Below are 20,129 nucleotides of genomic sequence, written 5' to 3'. Positions count from 1 at the left end.
CATTTGTAGTATTTACATCTTCTGTTTTTTTCTCTTGATCAGGTGTGCTAGAAGCTGCATATCTTATATTCAAAGAACTGAGTTTTTGGTTAAGTCTCTTTACTGGATTTGTGTTTTCTCTATTTTTAAAATTTGTACCTATGTAATTATTATTTCTGTCCTTATATATTTGGCTTTACTCTGATGAACTTTTTTATACCTTCATGATTTGAATATTAATCCTATTTATTTTTTGTTCTGCTTGTTTTGTGCTGTGTTTAAATCTATACACATCTCTTAAAGTAAAACTGGAGATTCATCCTGCAAATATTGGCCTATAGTCAAATAGTATGTACATTAGCTCTAAGAATTCTGTAATTTCTCTAATGATTTTTAAATAAAAGCCAATTAGCAAAATGCTACTTAGTATTTAGCCATATGGGATGGTTTCAGTTTTTTCTTGGATTTATTTCTAATTGTATTGCATTTTAATATAAGTCTACATGGTACTAAAGAATTAGATTATACAGAGGCCTTCCTTTGTGGCCAGTATCTGGTCCACTGGTGTAACTGTTCTTGTTCGTAAAAAGAATGTCTATATTCCGTTTGAGTCTAAAAACTTCTATGTACCTGTTCATTTAAGCTCAATAATTATGTATATTTTTGATCTACTTGATTTAATAGTTTCTGAGGTTTATGGGTTAAATTCCCCAATTAGAACTGTTGATTTATCTATTTTTCCCCATAGAGCTACTCTTTATCTACTGTTATCTGTTCTATGGTTATTACACGGTATTAGGTATGTAAATGTTCATGATTATTATGCATACTATTTCTATTACAAGTGCTGTCATTGCCCTTTATATTTTTTCCCCTTAAATTCGATATTAGAACCATTAATCTGATTGTTTGGGGGAAAAGGTTGCATTTACCTACTATATCTTAAGCCATGTTTTCATTATTACTCTACTTATATTCCATTGTTTTAAATATCACTTTTAGATAAACATTGCTGTTTTTAATCATACTCAGAGTTCTCTCTTAATTTTTGAGATAATCTTGAGTTAAACATTTATTATAACACTAATATCTACATACATATATCTGCATTTTATTTTATATTTACTACTTACTCTTTTATTTTTTCTCATTTCAATTTGCCTCTGATATTTTCCTTCTCCCTCCCACCATTCATCCCTCTCAGGTTAGTACCATTCAGTAATTTTATGTGTGGATTGTTCTTTATTTGTGTAGTAGTCATTTCTTATTTAGAAAATAAACCTTACCAAATTATATGTTCCTACCTTCTGTCTTCACCTCTTTTCTTGCTGGATTACCATGTTAGTTTAAAATGGTCTGCATGGAGGTACCATAAAACCAATTAATAATGACTTCCATTTATTTTTCTCATCTAAAAAGATGCCTTGATTAAGAGGCTGTTGGCAATAGCTTATCAGTTTAACAATACCAGGGTCAACATTTATGCTATTCTCTTTTTGCTTCCTCTTTGCTGAAAAGTGGCTTCCATGCCTCTTGCCATCACTTCCACATTCGATTCTTCCCCTTTTACCATTTTATGGTTGAAACTTTCCAAGAAGCTCCACAGCAGGAATATGCTTATATCCCATTAGCTAGGGGTCCCTTGTATTTCCCCCTCTAGCTGCAAGAGAAGTTAGTAAAATGAGTATTTGCTTTGCCAAATTCTATAATGTATATAATTTACTGTCAACAAGAGGGAGGAAAAGATATGTTTAGCCCACCAAATTGTCTTCCACAGGTGCTTCCTCCAATGTCTCACTACCATATGCTTACATTTGGGTTTGCTTGGTGACTCTTAATGAGCCCTTTCAATAAGCTCTTAAACCTTTTTGTGATATACAGAAATGTTAAGGCATTATTTCTCTCCTTTCATCTACTTTTTCTTCATCTGTGGCTTTTTAAGGCAGATACTGACACATTAATTTCACTCTCCATATCTTTTAACTTTTCTCTCATTTTTCCAAGTCTTTCTGTTTTTCTCTCGTCTTCCAGGAGAGTCCCCTAACAAGATATTCCCATTTGCTGCATCACATTTCAGCTGTATTAATTCTGTGATTCAATTTATCCACTGAATTATGGTGATAAATACAGGTTTTACGTCCATTATCTTCTAAGAGTTCTTCTTCATGAATTCTTGTTACTGTTTCTTTTTATCATTAGTCGCATTTATCTCTCTGAGAGTATCTTAGGTTTTTGTTGTTGTTGTTGTTATTGTTGTGACTTTATCTCTTTAAAGCAGTTTTAGGTTTCTAAGAAATTAAGAGGAAGGTGTAGAGACTTCCCATGTGCTCCTTCTCCCTACACACACGCCATTCCTCACCAGAGTAGTATACGTGTTAAATGATGACTTATATTGATAAATTATTAACCAGGGTTTAGAGTTTACATGAGAGTCCACTCTTGGTGTTGTAGATACTATGGGTCTGGACAGATATATATTGATGTGTATTCATCATGATAGTATCATACAGAGAAATTTCATTTCCCTAAAATTCTTCTCTGTGTTACCTATTCAACCCTCTCTCCAGTCCCTGGCAACCATGATCTTTTTACTGTTTCTATAGTTTTACCTTTTTTAGAAGTTTTACCTTTTCCACACAGTGGAATCATACAGTATGTAGCCTTTTCAGACTAGTTCCCTCCACTTAGCATTTAATGGTTTCCTTATGTCTTTTTATGACTTAATGGCTCCCTTTCTTGGTGGGGTGAATAATAGTCCATTGTCTGGATGTGCCACAGTTTATCTATTAACCTACCGAAGGACAACTTGTTGCTTCCAAGTTTTGGCAATTATTAATAATAAAGCTGCTATAAACATCCATGTGCAAGTTTTGTGTGAATATGGTTTCAAGTCATTTGGATAAATACCAAGAAGTGTGAATGACAGATTGTACAGTAAGAGTAGTTTCGCTTTATAAGAAACCATCAGACTGTATTTCAAAGTGAGTGTACCATTTTGTATTCCCATCAGGAATAAATGAGATTTTCTGTTGTTCCACATCCTTGCCAGCATTTGGCATTGTCAGTATTCTGGATTTGGGCTGTTCTAATAGATATGTAGTGGTATCTCATTGTTGCTTCAGTTTGCATTTCCTTGATGACATTTGATGTGAAGCATCTTTTCATATGCTTATTGTAATCTGTATATCTTCTTTGGTGAGGTGTCTGTTAAGGTCTTTTGCCCATTTTTAAAAGTAAATGTGACCGTACTGCCTCTAATCCTGATTTCTGTACTCTCATCTGGTGATGTTGGTCTCTTTTCTTACCCTGGTTTCTTTATCTATACAAATGTCAGTATGCTACCTCTTTTTTGATATTGTGAAACTGAAAGATAACATGTGCATAAGCATCTGCTACAAAGAAGGAAATTGATACTAATTTCCCTTTCTTCCATCCAATCAAAATCCTGCCCCAATCAATATTATTTATTCATTGAAGGCTTTTTCTATCATTAGAATCTTTACTCTCCTCTAATTAGGATCTCTTAGCTATTTCAGAACTCATTTTTATCAAATAAAAATGTGTTACAACTTTAAAAAATCTCAGAAATCTGTTAGACTTCACTTATTTTAGTAACATGCATGATCACTGACAAGGTCAAAAGCAGAATAGAAATAGAACCGAAGTATTAACTCAGTCAACTGCACTATGCATAATTCAATAATAAATTTCATTCTTTCTTTTCAAAAGACTGCCGCTTAACGTTATTTGTGTTGCCTCCACAACCAAGCTGTAAATTCATCAGGATAAGGCGTCCGTGGCCAGAGGTCACTCAGAACAAATCAGACATTTTGTAATTATGCCTGAAATAAACACTGACCACCCCGACGAGCAACAGGTTCAACTCCTGGCAGAGATGTGTATCCTTATTAATGAAAATGACAATAAAATTGGGGCTGTGACCAAGAAGAATTGTCATTTGAATGAGAATATCAAGAAAGGATTATTGCATCGAGCTTTGAGTGTCTTCTTATTCAACACTGAAAATAAGCTTCTGCTACAGCAAAGATCAGATGCTAAGATTACCTTTCCATGTTGTTTTACTAATACTTGTTGTAATCATCCATTAAGTAATCCGGTAAGCTAGAGGAAAATGGTGCCCTTGGAGTGAGGCAAGGAGCACAGAGGTGGTTGAAAGCTGAGCTAGGAATTCCCTTGGCAGAGGTTACTCCAGAAGAAATTAATTATTTAACACGAATTCACTACAAAGCTCAGCAGGATAGTATCTGGGGTGAGCATGAAATTGATTATATTTTGTTTGTGAGGAAGAATGTAACTTTGAATCCAGATCCCAAGGAGATTAAAAGCTATTGTTAGGTGTCAAAGGAAGAACTAAAAGAACTTTGGGAAAAAAGCAGCTAATGGTGAAATTAAGGTAATGCCATGGTTTTAAATTATTGCAGAGACTTTTCTCATTAAATGGTGGGATAACTTAAATCATTTGAATCAGTTTGTTGACCATGAGAAAATATACAGAATGTGAATAAGTAGGTGAATGATCACTGAAAAATTTCTCTACTTAACAAACTTAGAATGACTTTTTTAGTTTAAAGCTAGTTCAGTATCATCAACATATTATATACACTGATACTTTACAACTTAAGTTAGTTAGTGGAAAAAACTAACTTACAATTTTGGATCACACACCCTGGATCTGTGTACTATTTCTAAACAACATTTGTGAGAGATTATTGTAAAATGAGAAAGAGCAAATAAAACTTAATTTAACCTGTACAGACACATGCTTATGGCAAATTTGAACAAATGAGTGAAGCTCTGTGTTTTTAGTAAGTGTGAGAAACATTTATGGAGCACTTGCAGAGCACTTGCTATTTGCCCAGGTGCTTTATGGTATCATTAAATTTTTATCATAGTTCAGAAAAATGTGCAAAGGAAACTATTGCTTAGCTCCTTCAAAACAGTCTTAATTAACTTTCATATTAACAGATTAAACTAGCAGAGCAGGTTCAAGGGAAATTAAATGATGTGGACCCTAATTTGTATCATTCTGAGTTGGTTGTATGGTTTATTCATTCTGGAAATATGTTGATACTGAAAGTCAGCCATTGTTTTTGATGTGATATTGATTAGGTTAAATCTTCTTTTAAATGGTATTTGCCAGTTAGCAAAGTCTGTGTTTTCAGGATTACAGTGGGCACATAGGTGTTCATAAAATGGGCATTGAGTCCCACTCGACAAGAATTGCTTAACCTTGACACTATTGACATTTGGGCTAGATAAAATCCTTGCAGTGGGAGTCCGTCCTGTGCATTACAGGATGGTGAGCATCATCCCTGGACTGCACACTGGATGCTCTTAGCATCTCTCTCCCATGACAACCACAATTATATCAGATGTTGCCAGATGCCATGCCCCTGGGGGGACAGAGTCAACCCCCAACTGAGAACCACCATCCTACAGAGTCAGGCAATATTGTAGGGAGAAAAAAATAACAATGACTAAGGCCAGTGTTCATGTTAAATATATTAAGATTAGGAATGTGTATATTAATGTTAAAAAGTGTATCGTGATCAATGTACTTTTGTAAACTTGCCATAGATATCTTAAATTTGAAATCTCAAGACAGCTTTATTATTCTTAAATGCTATATGATAGTGAAGAAAAAATAAAAACTTATTTCTTATAAAGTTAAAAAATTCGGGATACTCATTCATTCATTCATTGACTAATTTATCTATCAATTAATTATTGATTATGAACATAATCCAGGCATTACTCGGAATGAATATACAAGAATGAAAAACAAATGAAGCAGGTATCAAGTTTTATATATATATCAATTGTAGCATGAATTACACACTGAGCACATTATTACTCAATACATACTTGTTTGATTGACCTTTATAGACAATTGCATATAGTGATAACTAAATAAGCAGTAATTTATTATTTGGATTTCAATGTGAGAAAGACAATCATATTTTTTCCTCCAATGTCTAGTGCTTTGTCTCTGGATTAAGCTACTTGTTTTTTTATTTTTTTGTTTTTTCAGGGTAATTTCTCTCCCACGAAATATCTTTAAGATATAAGCAAATTCATTGATAATTTCTCCTCAACAAGACATGTCTAGACATCTGAATCCCAGAAATTATATAGTTTGAAATGAAGCTTGAATCCTTGATAAATACGAAAAAACAGAAAAAGTCACTTAAAGGGGCAAGAATATGTAAAATGTTTCCATATCTCATATCATATAAGAAATGTGCTAAAAATGATCAGTATTGTTCACTAAAAATGATTGTAATTCAAAATGCTATTAAGGAAACAGACTTAATTGTATTTATCTTAGACAAATTAGTTTTGGTTAAATGAATCTCTGGTGGATTGGACCAGGAGAGGTAGTAGGAATCTTCTTTATTGTAAAGACCTCAATGAACCTCAAATATTTGAAAAACTGAGGTAGCAGAAAAATCTGGTATTTGTGTCCTGGGCAGGTGAAGAGTGCTTGGTAAAACAAGTACCTATGTACTTTCTAAGAGCAAAGAACAAGATAGGTAAGCAGAAGAATAGTCTCTGTTTATATATTAGCCTATGCATACATTACAAATACACACACACACACACACACACACACACACACCCCAGGGGCCTGGCATGTGGCTCTGCATATTTTCAGTTTTAATCATCCTCCCTGACACTGGTTCTTATTTCAACTCTCCCCTACTCTCATGCACTCAGTGGCAGGACAATCTGCTGAATCATGAAAACTCTAAAGACAATTTTTTTCTTTTTTAATCCTGAGGGGGGAAAAGGGAGACACAGTTGTACAATAGAAATATTCCAAGATTGAAAACATATAGGCACAGGTGTGCACCCATTGTGTAGTAGGTATCTCCAGAGACTATCTATCTAAATTCTGGTTCTACTTCTGGTACTTAATGTCTTCACCTGTAAACTGTGGTGTCTAGTTCATCATAGAAGCTCAGTAGCCATAGCTACTATTATCATCACCATCATCTTTACCACCACCAAAGAAGAAGATGAAAGAGAGTAAAGTGAAGCTATTTAGAATAGTGGCTACATGATTAAAAGTTATGTTGCACAGGTGAAGAGGTGTGTATTACTTGCCTAAGATATTTTTTTAAAGTCATCAATTATCAAAGCCAGAATTCTCAAAGTCCAAGGTCCATAAACTGGATGCACTGCTGTGGGTCTTTTCCCGGAGCACACAGAATAGGAGTTTTGCCAATGTGTTGGCAAAGGCCTCTGACATTACAGCATCTCACAGTGATATATTGCAGACCAGGTATTTCACTACTTTATGAGCAGAATCTGCTTCAATACAGCAGCAGCTGAATTTGCAATTGTTCACAAAGAAGACTGGAACAAAGATAGCCGGCAATGTTTATTTTATGTTCATATTATTTACCAAGAGGAACCATGCTCAGTTGTCCCAAAATAAGATGACATTGACAAGTTCTCACATTCAGCATTTAATGAGTAAATCCACAGTCTATGTGAATCCCATTGTCTTGAAAGTGAGGGAAATAAAACCACCGAGGGCCTCATTGACTTCAGAATTATGAGAAGTCCCTGACTATATTACAAACTATTTATCCAAATAAATTTCTGATTATTCCAGAATATGTCAATTCCAAGTACCTACACACATGCTTCAGTTGCTCCTTGGGGGCCATTTTTCTACATAGAACATGTTCCTAGAAAACAGAGAACGTGATGAGAGAGCCTTGCCAAGCTGAGCAAGATAGGTGTGTGGGTGGGCAGCTATTCTTTAGGCATTCAGGAAATTCTGAACATAGAGCCTGAGCCACTTAAAAACTGTAGACCAATAATCCATGCGTGGCTGTCAGTGGAGGCCTGGTGTGATAGAATTAAGCAGTAGCACTAAGGAAACAGCAAATGAAATCTGGGCATCTTCATTTGGGCATTTTTGGAAGCACCTTAGACTAAGTGAGTTAAATGGTGATTATTGCTTTGCTAGGAAATAATATGAATTGAGCAGGTATATTTTCATTTAACAATGTTTTTATGATAAAGTTTATATGGGTTTGTTGTATAAAAACAAATATAAACAAAAAAGTTTAAAAATAAACTAAAGTCGCTATGATCATTTTGACATATACATATCCAGCTATTTTTTATTTATTCATTTAATCTTATTTAAATATTACCCATAGGCCAGGTATATCTCTAAGTACTAGAAAAGCAGGGAAAATGATATTTTTACCCATAGGTGATATATATACATATTTTTTACAAAAATTGCAATCATAGAGTATATACATTTTAATCTTACTTTTTATCAGTCAACAATATCATGTAAATTCATGTAAATATATAAACTTAAAAAATGTAATTTCAGTGGCCATGCAATAGCTTATTTACATAAATTGAATGGCCATGCAATAGTTTATTTAACTTATATTTCTCTTTTTGCATTGGAACCAGTTTCTAATTTTTTCCCTATTAAAAATATCCTGATAAAAATGTTTATAAAAACTGTCCACATTGCATTGGATAAATAATTAAGTGTAGGTTTTATGGATCAAGAGAATGGGTCAAAAGCATGGCAGTCATGGTTTTAAGGTTTCAGACAGGTTCCAAATGTCCTCCAAATATATTTGTCCAAGCTGTATAACTCCTAAAAGGATATCCAAGTGCCTATTTCCTCATAACCTTGACAATCTTAATAATTTAATAAAAATTATTTTTTATGAAAAGAAAGTATTCTATTTAGTTGTATCTTCTCTCTCTTTGTTTACTAATTGAACAGTTTTTCATAAGCATATTGCCTATTTGTATTTATTATTTTTCTATTTTCTACTGATTTTTAAAGATTTTCTAATATAACTTATTAACAGTCTTTGTGTGTTTGAGATAAATAATTTATGCTGATTTTCTTTAAGAAATTAATACTTGAGATTGGAAAATAAAATCACTGAAGAATTTAAGAAGCAGGCAAAGTAAAGAATCTTCATACCCAAGTTAATATTGTAAAATGTCCAGGACATCAATAAGTTGATGCTGAATTGAAGTGCATAGAAGGCTATGGGGCGTGGCTTCCCAAGTTTGCGAGAAGAAGGGGCTGGACCACCTGATACAGAAAACATCCTGGGACTGGTTGTCCAGCAACCCAGCTCCCCTATGTTCCAGGCTTCTTAGCAGAGGTGGCCAATGAAGGTCTCTGGAGCTCCATTCTCTCATTTGTAACACAAAGTTAGACAAGATGATGCTTTTCCCTCTAAAATTGTAGGTCACCAGGTACAGAAGAGGTGACAAAGAGAATAGAAAAAAAGGATGCAGCATCAGAGTTGGAGGAACATAGAGAGCATCGAGAAGGGCATTCCAGATAGAAACGCAGTGCACCATCATGTAGAAATGTGGAAGAGTGTCAGACACAGCAAAGAGTTGGGTGAGAGCTGAGAGGAGCAGGAGATAAGACTGGAGAAAGGCAGCACCTGACGATGAAGGACCACAGAAGGAAGATGGGAAGATATGGCTTTAAACTTCATTCTGTAGTTAAGAAGGGAATTACTGAAGACTTTTAAGTGAACAAGTCATAGAAACAGATTTAAGGGTTTTATAAAAAAACAAAAACAGAACACTAACTAAAAAACAAAACAAACTTTGGCAATGATATGAGATCTGATTAGAAGCCTGGAGGAAGGGATCCCAAGTCAGACACTGTCTATTGCAAAGTCAGCAGAGAGACAATGTGAGCTTGAACTAAGGCAGTGGCACAAACTGCAAATTATGCTCAAGACTAAAAATTCCCTCTAAAATGAAAGATTTTCCAGAAAGATAATGATAATAAGAATAATAGGGAAAAAGGATTAAAGGAATAATAGGGCAAAATTTTAATAGCAATATTAATGCCTTAATATTGCCATTGATCAAAATTGACAGTGTGTCCTCTCATTTCATATTAGTTATATGCTCAACCAATTTTCTTTAAGCTAACCATAGCTGAGATTATCAGTATTTTTAACAGCCATATGCTGAGGGCATTTTCACAGTGCATAAAGTGCTAACCGGAGTGCTATAAAACCACTGACTACTGTGAAGTTCTTCTAGCCAAGATAACTGCCTCTGCTTCAGGAAAGAACTGAGTAGTTGGGGAAGATGATTATGACAGGAACGATATGAGCATTCTTTTAGCCCAAGATCCAAACCCACTGAAATCTTAAGGGAACCATTTACTGGGCCCACCTCCTGCTAACAGATATGGTTCCCTAGAGGGACTGGTGGGTGGAAACTCTTTCTTTACACAGATATCAGGCAAATTCGTATCTTTGAGTCCAGAGGGTCAATTCTGCTATGACTAGTTTTCTCTGGCCTATTTGCAAAAAGATGGCCTACTGAGAATCATTCCTGGTGCTGATTTAGAGCTGGCTCAAATCTTCTTCCCTTAATTCTCCACTTCATACCTGCACTCCTGACCAAACTTTCTGCTTAGAATATGCCTACAGAGATATTACTTTAATCCTAGCTTCTTAATCAGATCATTAAAGAAAAAGCTCCCAAACAATCTCAGTAAGAATAAGCTGTTTATGTGATTGAATTTATTTAGGTATCACTACTACCTGTGAAGTAGGTCCAAATATTATCCGAATTTTATAGATGAGAAACTGAGGTCCAAAGAAGCTAGTGAGATTGATCAAGGTATCATGTCTAGTAAACAGTAAAAACTAGGAGGTTTACTCAGGTTGGTTCTGGGGCCTTGGTGGCACTTCCACACTGTGGTACAGAGATGTTGCTGTTTTTTAAATGGTCACCAGACCTAGGGTTCAACTGATAATTTAAAAGCAGGAATTTGCCTAGATGAATTGTAATCATATTTTAGAAGTGGTCACTTTCAACGTCTCAGAATCCTCATGATCCAGGTGTCCTCAGGTGCTCAACATATTATAGAGACCTTTTCTGAGTCAAACAGAATTCAGGGTCACTGGCTTTCAAGGAATGGAGCAACGCTTATCTTTCTAAGGAGGTCTTAAATTCAGATATACATAAGATTTTATTCTAAACAGGGTAATTGCATAATGTCCTAAGATATCAGATTATTTTATTGGTTTAAGCAGGAATTAAATATTTAGGTGACGGTTATTTACTGGGTGCTTTTCAGATCAAAGTCTGTTGCTATTGACATTTCTTTCTAAACATTAACGTAATAGAGCCACAAAATGAGAATTCACAAAAGAGTTGTGGGTGGGACACACATTTGGGTAAAGGATCTTTATGATAGGAGGAAGGAAAGCTTATGTACATACACATGTGCTCCTAAGGACTTTTTGGTGAAACATAGTGATCTATCACACACAACAGCCAAGATACACATATATACACATATGTGCACATACACATTGCTACTAGGATGATGGATTAGTCTGTTTTCACACTGCCAATAAAGGCAAACCTGAGACTGGAAAGAAAAAGAGGTTTAATTGGACTTACAGTTCAAGTGGCTGGGGAAGGTCTCACAATCATGGCAGAGGGCTAAATGTACTTCTTTCGTGGTGACAGCAAGAGAGAATGAGAAAGAAGCAAAAAGCGGAAACCCCTGATAAACCCATCAGATCTTGTGAGACTTAATTCACTATCACAAGAATAGCACGGGAAAGATCTGCCCCCATGATTCAATTACCTCCACTGGGTCCTTCCCACAATGTGTAGGAATTCTGGGAGATACAATTCAAGCTGAGATTTGGGTGTGGACACAGCCAAACCACATCGTTCTGCCCCAAACCATATCATTATGCCCCTGTCCCCTCCAAATCTCATATACTCACATTTCAAAACCAATCATGCCTCCCAAACAGTTCCCTAAAGTCTTAACTCATTTTAGCATTAACCCAAAACTCCATAGTCCAAAGTCTCATCTGAGACAAGGCAAGTCCCTTCTGCCTATAAGCCTATGAAAAATCAAAACCAAGCTACTCACTTCCTAGAAACAATGGCAGGTACAGGTATTGGGTAAATACATCCATTCCAAATAGGAGAAATTGGCCAAAACAAAGGGGCTACAGGCCCCCTGAAAGTCCAAAATCCAGTGAGGGAGCCAAATTTTAAAGCTACAAAATGATTTCCTTTGACTCCAGGTCTCACATCCAGGTCATGCTGATGCAAAAGGTGGGTTCCCATGGTCTTGGGCAGATCTGCCCCTCTGGCTTTGCAGGGTATGGCTATACCCTGGCATAGGCTGGCATTTAGTGTCTGTGACTTTTCCAGGCATATGATTAAAGCTGTCAGAGGATCTACAATTCCGGGGACTGAAGGACACCGGCCCTCTTCTCACAGCTCCATTGGGCAGTGCCCCAGTAGGGACTCTGGGTGGGGGCTCCAACCCCACATTTCCCTTCCACATCACCCTAGCAGAGTTCTCTACGAGGGCCCTGCCCCTGCAGCAAACTTTTGCCTGGGCATCCAGGTATTTCCATACATCTTCTGAAATCCAGGCAGAGGTTCCCAAACCTCAGTTGTTGACATCTGTGCATCGAAAGATCCACACCACATGGAAGCTGCCAAGGCTTGGGGCTTCCACCTTCTGAAGCCACAGTCAAAGCTCTATGTTGCCCCTTTCAGCCATGGCTGGAGTGCCTTGGACACAGGGCACCAAGTCCCTAGGCTACACATAGCATGAGGACCCAGGGCCTGGCCCACAAAACCACTTCTTCCTCTTGGGCCTCCCAGCCTGTGATGGGAGGGGCCTCCATGAAGGTGTCTGACATGGCCTGGAGACATTCTCCCCATAGTCTTTAATGGGAATTAACATTAGGTTTCTTGCTACTTATGCAAATTTCTGCAGCCATCTTGAATTTCTCCTCAGAAAATGGGTTTTTCTTTTCTACTGCATTTTCAGGCTATTCATTTCCTGAACTTTTATGCTCATTTTCCCTTTTAAAACTGAATGCTTTTAACAACACCCAAGTCACCTTTTGAATGCTTTGCTGCTTAGAAATTTCTTCTGCCAGGTACCTAAATCATCTCTCTCAACTTCAAAGTTCCACAAATCTTTAGGGCAGGAGCAAAATGCCATCAGTTTCTTTGCTAAAACATAACAAGAGTCACCTTTGCTCCAGTTTCCAAGTTCCTCATCTCCATCTGAGACCGCCTCAGCATGGACCTTATTGTCATATAACTCTCAGCATTTTTGTCAAAGCCAATCAGTAAGTCTCTAGGAGGTTCCAACCTTTTCCACATTTTCCTGTCCTCTTCTGAGCCCTCTAAATTGTTCCAACCTCTGCCTGTTATCCAGTTCCAAAGTTGCTTCCACATTTTTGGGTATCTTTTCAGCAATGTCCCACTCTACTGGTACGAATTTACTGTATTAGTGGTACCAATTTACTATATTAGTTCGTTTTCATGCTGCTGATAAAGATATACCTGAGACTGGGAAGAAAAAGAGGTTTAATTGGACTTACAGTTCTATATGGATGGGGAGGCCTCACAATCATGGCAAGAGGCAAAGGGCATGGCTTACATGGCAGTAGCAAGATAAAATGAGGAAGAAGCAAAAGCAGAAACCCCCGATAAACCCATGATATCTCATGAGACTTACTCACTGTCATGAGAATAGCACAGGAAAGATCGGCTCCCATAATTCAATTGCCTCCCCGTGGGTCCCTCCAACAACATGTGGGAATTCTGGGAGATAAAATTCAAGTTGAAATTTGGGTGGGGACACAGCCAAACCATATTAGATGACAACCTATTTGCTCATCACCTTAATGGAAATTTAAACTTTCTATTCTAGTTTATTGTGATAGCACAGATCTAAAAAAATCCCCAAATACAAAACCTTACATAACATATGGGTTCAATGATTACTGATTTAAATATTTGCTTTGAATTTGAATAAGACTTGGAATCTTTAAAAAATAAAACCACTGAGATTTTAAGAATTATGCTATATGGAATATTAAAAAAATTATTTAGATGAACCCTTTCTAGCATACATATACCTTATATCAAGAAGAACTGTTTGCTCAGAAAGTGATAATTTCCATTTTAAATGAATCTGAGATTTCAACTATTTTTAGTGGTACAAAATTTTTACAACCTTTGACTCAGTACCTCCTACTGAATGCATCCTTTCAAAAGCACGAAATGTTGAAGGTCTGTCTATATTATTCAACCCAGCAATTAGATCCAGATGTTACTGCACTTTATATTTAGATACCACATTTCAATATCTAAAAAAGAAAGAATGCTCATGAAGGACAGAGAGAATAATTTATAAATGCAATTAAAGCATATTGTTTAGACTCCTTCTCACTAATTTACCTGATTGCAAAGTAAAATTAAAAGAATTCATATTTAAATTTAAAATTGGGCCAATGAGTAATGAAATTTTTCAAACTGTGTATATAAGAAAAAGAACACCAAGTGTACAGTGGTGTGTCACATACAGTCTATCGATTTTATAACTTTGCTATGAAATCTTCCATCTTTTTCACAAGGCAGTCAAATTCTAGATAGTATGATGGATACATTCATATTAACTTTAAAGAAAATATATGGAATGGTTATGAGAGAGCAACTTGAAACTAACTACATGCTGTATATAGTAGCAGAGCTGCTAAAAGAGATCTATAAATATTGCTGATATCATATGCTTTCTCTGGTTTGGAATGTTCTTCATTTAGGGAAATGATAGACTGGAAATGCTATGTCCCAGCTAATGTTACTTGAAAAACCATAGTATATATATGGAAAATGGATATAGGCATATCATACAAAATATAACTCAAGTTTGTATGTCTAAGAAAGAAATAGAATGGCTAGGCACCCCTCCCCCTCAGGTATCAAATCATCTAAGTACTTGTTTAAGACAATATATTATGGTATTTTTGTGGCCGTGGGTATTCTTAATTATAGCTTTTGCTTTGGCTAATAGTAAGTGGATTGACCTTTTCTAAGGGTATGCCAATGGCTGGTGGCACAGAGGTAGTCTGCCTTACTTTCCACTATCGGAGGAACCTGTAATGGGTTAATAACTGGATCCCATGAGAGGTGCACAGGGTTGAGAACTGGATCTAACAATCAGGTGAGAAGTTGCTAAACTAGTGAGTAGCACGTGATCATTGATTCTTGCAGCTCTGTGCCAGAAAGACACCATTGTATCCAGATAATTACCAGAACACAAGGCTAATAATCTTCTGTTCTCTAACTGATTTGTTCATGATTCAAGTGATTAACATATGCTACAATACTCTTTAATGTTACTGTTCAGTTTATTACAGCACATGAACTTAAGGGTAAACAAGAACAATTCACTCATTCATTCACAATATTAGGTATCCACTTTGTGCTGGTCACTAATATGTGTGCTGAAGGTTTTACATTAATTAGAATTGGTTTCCTCTGTGATCTCAAAAATATGAAAATGATTATAGCTTAAGTGATAATAGCTATTATTTAAATAGGCCTTATGACATGCCAGATACTATCTTAAGGATTTTACATACATTTTCTCATTTAATTCGCACGGCAACTTCACGAGTTAGGCATTATTGTTAGCCCATTTTGTAACTGAGTATATAAAGGCACAACTTGTTACTTTGCTCAAGGTCACACAGATAGTAAGAAACAGAGCTGAGACTCAATCAAACCCAGTCTGGTTTCAGGGTTCATTCTTTAGCATAGTGCATATTCTGTCCCATGTATAATTCCAGGTAAGCAGGGTAGGCCAAGCTGATATTGTGAAAACACCAGATGCCAAAGCCAAAGTTTTCATTATGTTGCTGTTACGCTATTTCTATATCCTCAAATTTCTAAAATGCAAATTTCTACATCATGTTCCAAAATGGCTATGTTAACACCAACCATTATCTTTATTCCAGTCAGTAGGAAGAACTATTTTCTTTTAAGGATTCTTCCTAGAAGCTTCCTTCACAAGCAAATTAAGCTTGCATATCTCATTGACCAAAACTTTGTCATATGATTGAAGGGGGTCTGAGATGTATAGCCTTTGTTCTAGGTGACCCATACCCCGCTGTTATTTGATAATCTGATACTGAGGAAAAAGGGAAAAACAGCATTCTTCATCAAAATATTGAAAAACCAGCCCTAAAATAACTGCTCTTTTCGGAATATTTCTATTATTGCCCCTAGTATATTTTTCTTTCTACATCAGATTCTTTCTGCATCCAGATGCCTTTGCGGTGATTCTGTTGGCTCTTCTCATGTGATATCTGATAAGCAGACATCACCTGCCTGTAAGACATGTCAGCAAACTGGAATACAGTTACACTCCTCACACCACAGATCACCATTAGTTCCCTCTATCTTTTCGGTAAAAAACTGATTAAGTTTTTTCATTAGAATAAAGTACCTCTATTTATCAGATTGGGAAAAAGAGTTTGTATTATTACAATTATTATATTTGTATACATGTTAATTCTAGGAAAAACCAAAACAAGAAAAAAAATCATTGCTTAAGAATGCAGAAAGACAAGGCACAATGACTAACTTCTGTTATCCCAGCACTTTGGGAGGCCAAGGAGCCCCTAAGCCCAGCAGTTCAAGAACAGTCTGGGAAACATAGTGAGACCCTATATCTACAAAAAAAAAATTTAAAGTTATCCAGGCATGGTGGTGTGCACCCATAGTCCCCACTGCTCAGAAGGCTGAGGTGGGAGGATTGCTCGAGCTTAGGAGGTCCAGGCTGCAGTAAGCCATGATTGCACCACTGCATTCCAGCTTAGGCAACAGAGTGAGACCCTGTCTCAAAAAAACAAAAATTCAGAAAGAATATATAGGACAGGATATTTATCAGAGGCATAATAAAAGTATCCATGACACCATATCAACACATAAAGGAAATGCTATTAGTTTGGAATGTTATAAAGATTAAGGGTCCTTTCTCCTCCCAAAATGTATTCTCTTCAGTGCTCTGGAGGGCCTTTTCATCAGTCATACCAGGGAGATACCCACTAGTCAATATAATTCCTATTTCATACACTGTGGAACAATTAAGGAAAAGTTCTTGTAATAGGTGCTGTTCTCTTGTTCACAGCTTGTGGTTTGCTCATTAGTTAATGACTGCTCTTTGCACAGAAGACTTATTTTTTCTCTTTTCTGAAGTCTCTAATTATATTCTTTAGAAGTTGAAAGGTGATGAGTAGGAATTGTTGATAACATAAAATAGGATACCAAAGTCCCACAATTCCATGTTGCTGGAAATAGTTTAAATTAATAGCAGGAAGCACTATTCCCCCTTCTGTCCAAGAATATTAAAAAAAGGTGTTATCGTCAAAGGTGCCAGGGAATATGTGGATTAATTTGTAATCACCAGATGCTGACCTAGGGACAATACTAACTTTGGGACATTTATGAAATGGATCATTTATTTTATAATCCCCTTCTCTTGGATTTCTGAACTCTTCCATCTTCTGCTGTCTTCTGCCTTCATATTCTCTCACAAGGTCTCTTACATATACACACTCTTGTTAAAAGGAGTGTTTAATTTTGTGTTTTTGCTAAAGCAAGACCATTAGGAAAGTAGTTCTCAAAGAGAATGATCCAAATGAGTGACTGTTCGAAAGGAAGCTTTTAGAGTTCTAGCACTTACATAGGCCAGGCGTGGTAGCTTATGCCTGTAATCCCAGTACTTCGGGAGGCCAAGGCGGGAGGACTGCTTGAGGCCAGGAGTTTGAGAATTCTAGCACTTAGAAATAGAGGGAATTCTGAGTGACTATGCACTCCTGGTATCATCTTCAATTTCTTCATGAGCTAAGTGCTCCCATACTTGGCTCCCATGAAAATCACCTGGCTACACAGCCAGATTTGAAACCACTGACAGTCTAGCACATATCCCATGAAAGATAAGTCTGACCTTGCTTATAAAATGAATAGAGTTGACAGACGATTTGGATGTTCTTTGAATCTACAAAAGAACATGGCACGGAATTTTTTCATATGAAACTCTATGTGTTAAGTTTCCTATTATTAATTATCCAAAGAACAAGAACACTAAAATGAACAGACTTCCTTCGTTCAATACTGTATAATTATGATTGAGGTTCACAATAATAATCTTAAGGTACTATAAGACAGCAGTCCTCAATCTTTTTGGCAGTAGGGTCTAGTTGTATGGAAGACAACTTTTCCACAGACCAGTTTTGGGGGTTTGGTTTCAGGATGATTCAAGTGCATTACATTTATTATTCACTTGATTTCTATTGTTATTACATTGTAATATATAATGAAATAATTATACAACTTACCATAATGTAGAATCAGTGGGACCCTGAGCTTGTTCTTCTGCAACTAGACAGTCCCATCAGGGGGTGGTGGGAGATGGTGACAAATCATCAGGTATTAGATTCTCATAAGGAGTGTGCCACCTAGATCCTTCACATGCACAGTTCACAATGGCATTTGTACTCCTATGAGAATCTAATGCTGCCTTTGGTCTGACAGGAGGTGGAGTTTAGGCAGTAACGTGAGCCATGGGGAGCAGCTGTGAATACAAATGAAGCTTTGCTTGCTCACCTGCCACTCACCTCCTGTTGGGCAGCCTAGTTGCTAATAGGCCACAGACTGATACTAGTAATTTTTCATTCAGTAATATTTTATGTACGTCTTTTCAGTGTTCTAGTTCTTTGGAAGTTGGCATTTTACATGTACTGTGGTGACTTCATTTATCAAAATAATAACCTAAATAACTCAGCACCCAATCATGCCAAATAAAGGCAAGTGTGCTGGTTAGGCTAATGCAAATGGCTTGAAAATGTTGAGCGATACAAAAACTGAAAAGACCACCAAGCACAATAGGAAAGGGTATGGGCTTTGAAATCAGCAGACTTGGATGCAAATCTGTATTCACCAACTCATTAGCCATGTGAAAACAAGCTAGCCTCTTTCAATCTGACTCCTGTCTGCAGAACATAAATCAGCTTTCTCTCAGGGTTGGCCAGCAAATTCAATGAGATAATGTTTGCAGAGTGCCTGATACAGAGTCAACATTTAATACATGATAAACATTACTATTTCTGGGGGACTTAAGTGAGAACATCAGAAGCAGCAAGGTACACCTTAGAGACCTAAAATGGAGGTCATCACTGGGTTTATTAAAACCAAGTCTTGGTCTCAGCCTGACAACTCTGAAGGAGATAGGACCTAAAAGCTGAGTATTTAGCAAGCATTTCAGGTGGACATTTTTTTGATGGACTTCGACGGCAAACATCACTGAAATTTTCAGCACTTGAGGACTTTGAGCCCAATAGCTAGAGGGCAGCTTTATCGGTTTCCCTTATCCTTCACCTAAACATTCCCCTTTGTGAAGAAAGTCTTCTCTACCTCTTAGCAATTAAGCACCATTACATGTCCTGTGCTTAATCAGAATACCACTGGAAGTTAGCTCAAAGGGCAGTTTGTTCCACTTTAAGCCAATGAGAAAAAGTATCCGCAGACCTATTTTATTTTGAAATATAATTTCCCTCTGGCACATCTTAACCAATTCTGAGGGACAAAATAATGAAGGTATTAATACTTCACAGGAGCCTCAGTTTCCCTATTCGTCCAATAAACTTTGTAATCCCTACCTGAGAAGACATAAACTTCCAGCATGCATCACTGACTCTAAGTGAGACTGAGAAAAAGGAAGGATGGTGTCACAAAATGAAGAAGTCATGGAAACTGTAAATGTAGTTAAATAATTTGTAACAAGATGGTAAATATCACCTCTAAAATGTGAAGTCACATTTCCTACCCAACACAAAACACAACCATGACTATGAATGAAAAGAAAAGATCCCCATCTTGCAAATCAAGAAATCAAGGCCAGCTAACATAAATGAACCAGGGAAAAGTTCAGTTCCTCATGGCAGAAGCACCCTGATAAAAATGAAACTGCCCATAGTTCTACAAGTCTTTCCTTTGGCACCTCACATTTAGGGCTGGCCTCCGATATACACAAAGATATAAAGGCTAATGCAGAGATAATAATGAAGGACTTTTATCCAAAATATACAAAGAACTATTAAAACTCAATAGCAGAAAAAAAAAAAGTTTAAAAAATGGGCAAAAGATCTGAATAGAATTCCCAACAAAAAAAATGAAAAGATGTTCCACATCATACGTTATCAGGAAAACACTAATCAAAGCAACAATGGCTAAACTGCAAAACA

General features: G+C 36.5%; 1 long non-coding RNA gene and 1 pseudogene across 3 annotated transcripts in view; one reads left to right on the top strand and one right to left on the bottom strand.

Annotated features, from left to right (window-relative positions):
• The window catches only part of LOC108300475, a 118,288-nt gene that overhangs the window by 58,728 nt on the left and 39,431 nt on the right, over positions 1-20,129 (bottom strand). The gene's annotated exons all lie outside the window — the stretch shown is intronic.
• LOC119470302 lies at positions 3,800-4,568 on the top strand (annotated as a pseudogene). The gene has a single exon (XR_005199182.1). The product of XR_005199182.1 is annotated as an isopentenyl-diphosphate Delta-isomerase 1-like (transcript).

The sequence above is a fragment of the Cebus imitator genome, unplaced genomic scaffold (assembly GCF_001604975.1).
Source record: "Cebus imitator isolate Cc_AM_T3 unplaced genomic scaffold, Cebus_imitator-1.0 Scaffold27, whole genome shotgun sequence".
In the NCBI taxonomy this organism is placed as follows: Eukaryota; Metazoa; Chordata; class Mammalia; order Primates; family Cebidae; genus Cebus; species Cebus imitator.
Note: the sequence above shows the minus strand (reverse complement) of the source record. Positions and strands in the feature narration are given on the sequence as shown.